This window comes from Eriocheir sinensis, chromosome 43, assembly GCF_024679095.1.
Source record: "Eriocheir sinensis breed Jianghai 21 chromosome 43, ASM2467909v1, whole genome shotgun sequence".
Classification (NCBI taxonomy): domain Eukaryota; kingdom Metazoa; phylum Arthropoda; class Malacostraca; order Decapoda; family Varunidae; genus Eriocheir; species Eriocheir sinensis.
Window position 1 is genome coordinate 334,245 of NC_066551.1, and position 8,256 is coordinate 342,500.

Sequence of the window (8,256 nt, forward strand, 5' to 3'; positions counted from 1 at the left end):
CTGAAGGGAGGGAGTTTGAATGTTGGGCGTGAGTTTGTGGTTGTGTGTGCAAAGAAGAACATCAAAGAAAGGTTTTCGATACATCTCTCTCTCTCTCTCTCTCTCTCTCTCTCTCTCTCTCTCTCTCTCTCTCTCTCTCTCTCTCTCTCTCTCTCTCTCTCTCTCTCCTTTTAGTTATCTTTTCAAAAACATTTCGTCAATCTGGTGTGTTTCTTCCCCTCTTCTCCCTTCCCCATCCTTCACTCCTCCCTCTTCCTCTCTTTCTTCCCCCTCCCCTTCCTCCATCTCCCCCCCACCCCCCTCGCGGCAGGTGAGAAGGAAAGATGTACCGCAGCGGTCCAAACAGCTGTTGCCTCGAATTGGTCCACCTTCGATCCGCGGGGACCCGAAGCGCCGCGTTCCGCCAGACAGCGTTGAAATATTGAGTTGGTCTTGCGGCAGGTTGTCTCAGTCTCTCTCTCTCTCTCTCTCTCTCTCTCTCTCTCTCTCTCTCTCATGTGACATATCCTCTTTTTTCCCTCTTTTGTACCCGTTTTTAACTTCTTTTTCATCCTTTGCGGTCTTTATCGATGTCATGACAGCGGGGAGATGAAGGAGGAGGAGGAGGAGGAGGAGGTGGAGAGAAGAGATCATAAAAGAACAGAATGGAGGATTGGAGTAGTAATAGTTGTAGTGGAGAGAGGTGGAGGAGGAGGCAGGGAGAGAAGAATGGAGGAGAGTAGATGGGTTGTAGTAATCATAACAGAGAGATGGAGGAGAGGAAAAGAAGAGAGGAGTAATAGTTGTAGCTGATAAATGGAGGAGGAGGAGGGAGAGAAGAGGGGGGGGGGAGGAGGAGGAGGAGAGGAGAAGAAAGGAGAAGTACTTTTTATAGAAACCTCCTATTGTGCTTCTTGGTAATACGAATTCAGCTCGTGCGGTTTTACACTAATGCTCGTATATCCGGCAAGGGGAGGGAAGGGAAGGGGAGGGGAGGGGAGGGGAGGGGAGGGAATGAAAGGGAAGGAGAGGGAAGGGGAGGTAGGGAAAGTGGAAATTGGGAAAGGAAAGGGGAGGTAAGAAGAAGGGAGGGAGGGTAAGGGGAGGGAGGGGAGGGAATGAAAGGGAAGGAGAGGGAAGGGGAGGTAGTGAAAGTTCAAATTGTGAAAGGAAAGGGGTGGGAAGAAGAAAGGATGGAAGGGAGGGGAAAGAAGAGAAGGGGAGGGAAGAAGTGATGAAAGGGGACGGAAGGGAAAGAAGAGAAATGGAGGTAAGGGGAGGGAAGAAGAAGGAATAGAAGGGAAGGGAGGGGAACGAAGAGAAGGGGAAGGAAGGGGAGATGGGGAAAGTGGAAGGGAAGGGTAGGGAAGGGTAGGGAAGGGAAGGGAGGGAAAAGGAGAGAAGGGGAGGGAAGGGGAGGTAAGGATGGTGTATTATGACAAAAATATCCTCACTGCAGGGCCGCCTCAGTGATGGGTGACGCTCAATACGCACATAATGAGACTCTTAGGTAAATATAAGCTATTCAACTCTTCTTATAGACGACTCGATCCTTTGTTAATATATGCATTGGTGTTTTCTTACGCTACTACTACTACTACTACTATTACTACTACTACTATTACTACTACTACTACTACTACTACTACTACTACTACTACTACTACTACTACTACTACTGTGACTATGCTTCTCTCTCTCTCTCTCTCTCTCTCTCTCTCTCTCTCTCTCTCTCTCTCTCTCTCTCTCTCTCTCTCTCTCCCATGATTTACAGCCCTTCACTCTAAAAAGGGAGAGCGAGGGAAAAAAACTACGCCCATTTTGGCATCTTTTATGACCTTGGAAATATTTGAGGCAGTATTTCACCCCTCAAATATGGTGCGAGAGAGAGAGAGAGAGAGAGAGAGAATTATTCAGCATGCGAGATGGAACACTCGGGAATAAAAAATAGAAAAAATGTTGAATGTATAATGTTCGTGGAATGTTCTAAAAAGAGGGGAAAAAATGAGGAGGAAAAAGTATATTAATCTAGCGTGTTGCAGTAGTTGTAGTAGTCGTAGTAGTAGTAGTAGTAGTAGTAGTAGTAGTAGTTAAAGGTAGTTATACGTTTACTGTTTAACCTTTCACTAAAACACACACACACACACACACACACACACACACACACACACACACAGACACTCGTTTATTTTTATCTCGTTTTTTGGTTATTTTATCTTTTTATGTCTGTTTAGGTTGTTTATTCTCTCTCTCTCTCTCTCTCTCTCTCTCTCTCTCTCTCTCTCTCTCTCTCTCTCTCTCTCTCTCTCTCGCCGGGTCATAAACAATCGTGCTGGTCCCCGCTTCGCTTTCCGTGTGATCGCCTTCTCGCCTCGCCTCAGCGCGCGCCACGAATAAGATGAATAGTAAGTGATGGATGGGGAGCCTAAATTCCTTAGCCCGCCCCCTACTCCTCCTCCTCCTGCTCCTCCTCCTCCTATGGTTCTTCTCCTACGCACTGCCAGCATCTCTTGAATCATCTCCTCTTTACTCTTCTCCTCTTGCTAACTTCTGCTTCTCCGTCTAGTATTCCTTCTGCGTTTTCTCCTGGTTTCTCCTCCTCCTACTCCTCCTCCTCTTCCTCTTCTTCCAGTCCTCCTATAGTTCTCTTCCTACCCACTGCCAGCATCTCTTGAATCATCTCCTCCTCTTTACTCTTCTCCTCTTGTTAACTTCTGCTTCTCCGTCTAGTATTCGTCCTGCGTTTTCTCCAGGTTTCTCCTCCTCCTCCTCTTCTTCCAGTCCTCCTATAGTTCTCCTTCTACCCACTGCCAGCATCTCTTGAATCATCTCCTCTTGCTCACTTCTGCTTCTCCGTCTAGTATTCCTTCTGCGTTTTCTCCTGGTTCCTCCTCCTCCTCCTCTTCTTCCAGTCCTCCTATGGTTCTCCTACGTAATACCAGCATCTTCTCTTGCATCTTCATCTCTTTTGTCTTCGTCTCTTCATTCTATCACTCTCTAGTTTCTACGTTTTATCTTCATTCTCTGTCTCCTTTCTGCGTCCTCCTCCTCCTCCTCCTCCTCCTCTAGTCGTCCTACGCACTACCAGCATCATCTTTCTGCATCATCTCCTCCCCTTTAGTCTTCTCTCTCTCTCTCTCTCTCTCTCTCTCTCTCTCTCTCTCTCTCTCTCTCTCTCTCTCTCTCTCTCTCTCTCTCTCTCTCTCTCTCTCTCTGCTGGTTCTGCGTCTCATCTTCCTTCTGCGTCTTCCAGTGCGTCCTCCTCCTCCTCGTGTCCTACCAGCATCTCCTCCTCCTCCTCCTCCTCCTCCTCCTCTCTGCTCCACTACCAGCATCTCCTCCTGTCTCATGCTTCTACGTCTCCTCCTCTTCCTGTGTCTCCTACTCGCCTCCTTCTCCTCCTCCTCCTCCTCCTCCTCCTCCCTTTCCTTGCCTCCCCTCTTTATCAGTCTCTTACTTCTATTTCATATTGTGGCTTTGCTCCCTACTCACCCCTCCTCCACCTCCTCCTCCTCCTCCTCCTCCTCCACCCTTCCTCCTCATTTAGCCTCGTCAACGAAGGCTCACTCAGACTCCCTCAAGCGGATCCGTACCCGACAAACTCCGGAACTGACAACATTCAAGCTTTTTTTTGTTTCGTTTTTGTTTTGTTTCGTGTTTATTGTGTGTGTGTGTGTGTGTGTGTGTGTGTGTGTGTGTGTGTGTGTGTGTGTGTGTGTTGGGGTGTGGAGAGAGTTTTGATGGTGTTGGTGGTGGTGGTGTCTGTGTGAAAAGGTCGTTGTGGTGGTCGTGGTAATGGTTATAGTTGCAGTAGTAGTAGTAGTAGTAGTAGTGGTAGTAAGGGCAATAGTAGTAGTAATAGCAATAGTAATAATTGTGGTAGACGAAATGGTGTTGATTTAAATTAATACCTGCATTGTTAAGTGTTGGCGGTGGTGGTAGTCGTGGTACTGGCGGTGGTGGTAGTGGTGGTACTGTTGTTGTTGTTGTTGGTGGTGGTTGTGGTGGTGTTGGAGGTAGAAATGGTAGTCCAGGTGATGGTTTTAAAGCACTATCCACGGACACTATTCAAAGGTCTGAATGCCATCTTGAAACTAACGTATCTGCTACCTGGCTGTCAACTGTTTACAGAGGGCAGCGCCGGAGCAGTCTGCCACGATGTGCGATAATTACTCCCAAAATACGATTATCAGATAAGCTTTAGAAATGTCAATTTATCCTTTCCACTCCTAAAAGCACCAACAACCAACGTTTTTAATAAAGAAAGTATGATTTTGTAACGTTATATGTGCGGCCGCGATAGTCTTGTGCCAAATCAGCAAGTATAATGTTCTGAGTACGACAATTTCAGTGGCAGGGACAACGCTTATCTGCCCCGTCCCTCCCAATACACGATAATCACATAACTTATTTGGACGTTAATTTATCCAATCCGCGAACCCAAACCCTTTAATAATCAGGGATTTTAAAGAATAACTGATTTTATGACCTTATTTATATGGGGCAACGGTCTTCGGTCAAACACACACCTCTCCTCCCGGAATTCACCTTTCTTTCGGCCACTCTAACTCTTTAGGAGCAGTGAGTAGCGGGCTTTTTTTCATATATGTTTCCTTTATTTATGCCATTGAACTGACTCCTTTGCTGTAAAAAAAACAAAAAGAAAAAACAGCGAGTATAAAGAGCTGAGTACGATAACCTCATTGCCAGGGACAACACTTCCGCTCCCTCCCGCTGTTGACGAAATCCCTCAGTATAAACACGGCAGCCAGCGGTCAATGAGTGCTCCGTGGCTTCGCTTTCTGAGACTAAGTGACCAGTGAGAGTATTATGAGGCCAGAGCAAGATTTATGCCGACTATTACATTATACACAGCTGATCATGGTTTTTATTGCCCTATATAAGACACTGCAAGCCAATATATTAATTCCTCGTATGTTAAAATGAAGTGGAAGGAGGGGGGGGGGGTTTGTTTACGATGGCCTCCACATGACAGTCCACCACTTCCACCCACTCCACACCCACGCCCAATGTCTTTAAAATCCACCCAGTCTATTTGGTGTTGGTTATGGAAATGGTGGTGGAGGTGGTGGTGGAGGTGGTGGTGTTGATGGTGGTAGATTTTTTTTTTTTTTTTTTGCTGTGGTTACGGTTGTCATATATATTGGTTATGGTGGTGGTGGGGATGATGATGGTGGTGGTGATGATTGTGGTATATAGTGTATGGATGGTGGTGTTGACAGTGGTGGTGGTGGTGGTGGTGGTGATGATAGTTACCCGAAATATGACTCCTAAGTGAGGGTTTTATGGCGCGGTTGATTGCGTGGGAGAAAGTTTTTGGAGCACGCGGGAAATGACGCCCTTGTACCCGATAATGGCGCGATCAGGGAGAGAGAGAGAGAGAGAGAGAGAGAGAACTAAAACAATACGAAAAAAGAAAAGAGAAAGAAAAGGAAGAGAATGAAAGAGATTACCAGAGAGAGAGAGAGAGAGCCTTGCCAGGAACGCAATACTAATGACAATTTCGATATCTCTCTCTCTCTTTTATTTATATCTCTGTTGGTATTTCCCTGTGTGTGTGTGTGTGTGTGTGTGTGTGTGTGTGTGTGTGTGTGTGTGTGTGTGTGTGTGTGTGTGTTTATTTTATTTATTTCTAAGTATATCTGTTTCTATTTGTCCTCAGAAGAAGAAGAAGAAAAGAAGTCCAGAGTCCTCGCAGCATCCGAAAGGTATGTGCATGCGTATGTTCGTTCATCTTGTGTTTGTATTTACTATTTATTTTTGTTTTCGATCATTCTTTTTTTTTTGTTTTTTGTCCCTTCATTCTTTCTTCTTTTGTAGCTGTTTTTTTTAATGTTATTACAACTGTTCTGTCTATCATTCTTCTTTTCCTTCTTCTTCTTCTTCTTCTTCTTCTTTTTGCAATTGTTAGCGACCATATTTTGTCCACTGAGAGAGAGAGAGAGAGAGGTATATATAGAAAGTGGACGTATTGGAATTTTCTGATAAGGTGAGTTTTTTTTCTTTTATCCCCCAACAGTTTATTATTATTTTTTCCCTTGTCACACACACACACACACACACACACACACACACACACACACACACACACACACACACACGTTAGTTAATAATAAATAAAGTCGGAAATTATAAAGGAAAATGTGATACTTATTATTTTTTATAAAATTTTGAAGTGGGTCTAAGTTTGTACTCTTCCTCCTCTTCCTCCTCTTCTTCTTCCTCTTCTTCTTCTTCCTCCTCCTCCTCCTCCTCCTCTCTAACGCAATACTTCACCCGTTCTTTCTGTTCTTTTCTTCTCGTTTTTGTTATTTACAGCAACATATATATTCTCTCTCTCTCTCTCTCTCTCTCTCTCTCTCTCTCTCTCTCTCTCTCTCTCTCTGGTAACTTCCGAATTTTTCCCTTTGTTCAATTTCTGAGTTATTTCGCTTTTTTCTCATATTTCATTATTTTTTCGCTTTTATATTGCTCTCTCTCTCTCTCTCTCTCTCTCTCTCTCTCTCTCTCTCTCTCTCTCTCTCTCTCTCTCTCTCTCACGGTTCTATACATTTCTCCATTTTGTCTCTCACTCTTTCCTCCCTTCCCCTTTCCACTCCTCCGTTTTTTCGTTCATCCCTCCATTTATCACTTCTCCCTTCGCATTTCTCTTTTCTCTCCCTCTCTCCACCTCTTTCTTTTTCCCTCCGTGCCTTTCTTTTCCTTTCCTCTTCCTCCCATTCGTTAGCAAGACCTTCCTTCCTTCACTAACTGCCTCTACTTAATTCTGTTCTATCTCTCTCATCTCTTTCTCTCATCTCTGCTCCTAATCTTTAATCTTTCCTCTGTTATCACCTTCATTTCCTTTTTTATTTGCCTTTAATTTCCTCGTTTTCTTTTTCGTTTTATTCCCATTCCTTTTTTTTTAGCTCATCCTCTTCTTTCTTTTCCTTTCCTTTTTAGCTTTTTATTTTCTTCTATTATCAGGTCCTCTAATTATTCCTCTTACATCCTCATTTCCTATTTTTTATTCTCATTTCTTTCCTAGTTTGTTCTTTTCATTTCCTTTCCTTTATTCTTTGTTTTAATTTTCACTCTTATCGCCTCGTTCTCCATTTCTTTGTCTCATCTTTCTTCCTCTTTATTTCTATTTCCATTTCTTTTCTAGTATGTTTTCTCTTTTTTCATTCGTTTCCTCTTTAATTCTCCTGTCACTTTATTTTTCTCTTTTTTGTCTCATCTTTCTTCCACTTTCTTCCTATTTCCATTTCTTTTCTACCATGTCTTCTCTTTTTTTTTCATTCCTCTCCTCTAATTTCATTCTCTTGCCACCTTGTCTTTCTCTTTTCCCTTCCTATGTTCATACTTCCCTCGTGTTCTTTTACTTCTACATCTCCTTAATTTGTCTTGTTTCCCAACCCATCTTTACCTCATTCTCCTTTGCTTATGTTCTTATTTCTCTCATGTTTCTTAATTTCTTTGTTATCTCTCTTCGTCTTTGTTACCTTTTCCGTCTTTCCCTTTGTCAGCCTCCTTCCCTTCCTTGCCTACGTTCCTATTTTCCTCAAGTTCTTTTACCCTTTTCTCTCTCCTTTGTCTTGTCTCTTTCATTTCATCGTCTCTGCCTCAGCCTTTTTCCTTTGCCTGTTTCCCTCACGTTCCTTTACCTCCTCTATATCTTTCCTTTCCCTTTGTCTTTGTTCCTAGTTCACGTCACTGTCTCCGCCTCCCTCCCTCGCTCGCCGCCTCGCTATGCACTCCCAACTGTCCCGAGGCAATAGTCGCGGCTGTCACATCCGTCACTCTTGCGTCGAGCGCCACGAATATTTTGTGCTCCTTGGCGAAAAATTGTCAGCTCGGTCAAGTTTCAAGTCTCTCTCTCTCTCTCTCTCTCTCTCTCTCTCTCTCTCTCTCTCTCTCTCTCTCTCTCTCTCTCTCTCTCTCTCTCTCTCTCTGTATATTTATGTATGTATGTAGGTATGTACGTTCTTATTAGCCCTCCTCCTCCTCTTCTCTCCCTTTCCTTCCTTCCTTTTCTCCCAACTGCTTTCTCCCTCCCCTTCCTAACCTCCCCACTTTCCTCCCCTATCCTCTCCCTCCTCTCCCCTTCCTCCTCTCGTCCAAGCTGACACTCTCCCCTTCCTCCCTCCCCTTCTTAATATTCTTCCCCCTCCCTTTATCATCGTCTAAGCTAACACTCTCCCCTTCGTTCTACCCCTTCTCTCCTCTCCCTTCTCCGTCTCCTCCCCTTCCTCCCCTTCATCCTTCATCTTGTTA

The 8,256-nt window shown here is 44.4% G+C and overlaps 1 long non-coding RNA gene across 1 annotated transcript in view; it reads left to right on the plus strand.

The window, feature by feature from the left end:
• The window catches only part of LOC127010290 (uncharacterized), a 40,568-nt gene that overhangs the window by 18,074 nt on the left and 14,238 nt on the right, over positions 1-8,256 (plus strand). Inside the window, exon 2 of the long non-coding RNA XR_007763031.1 lies at positions 5,663-5,708. This is a non-coding gene — a long non-coding RNA (uncharacterized LOC127010290). The remainder of the gene's footprint in view (positions 1-5,662; positions 5,709-8,256) is intronic.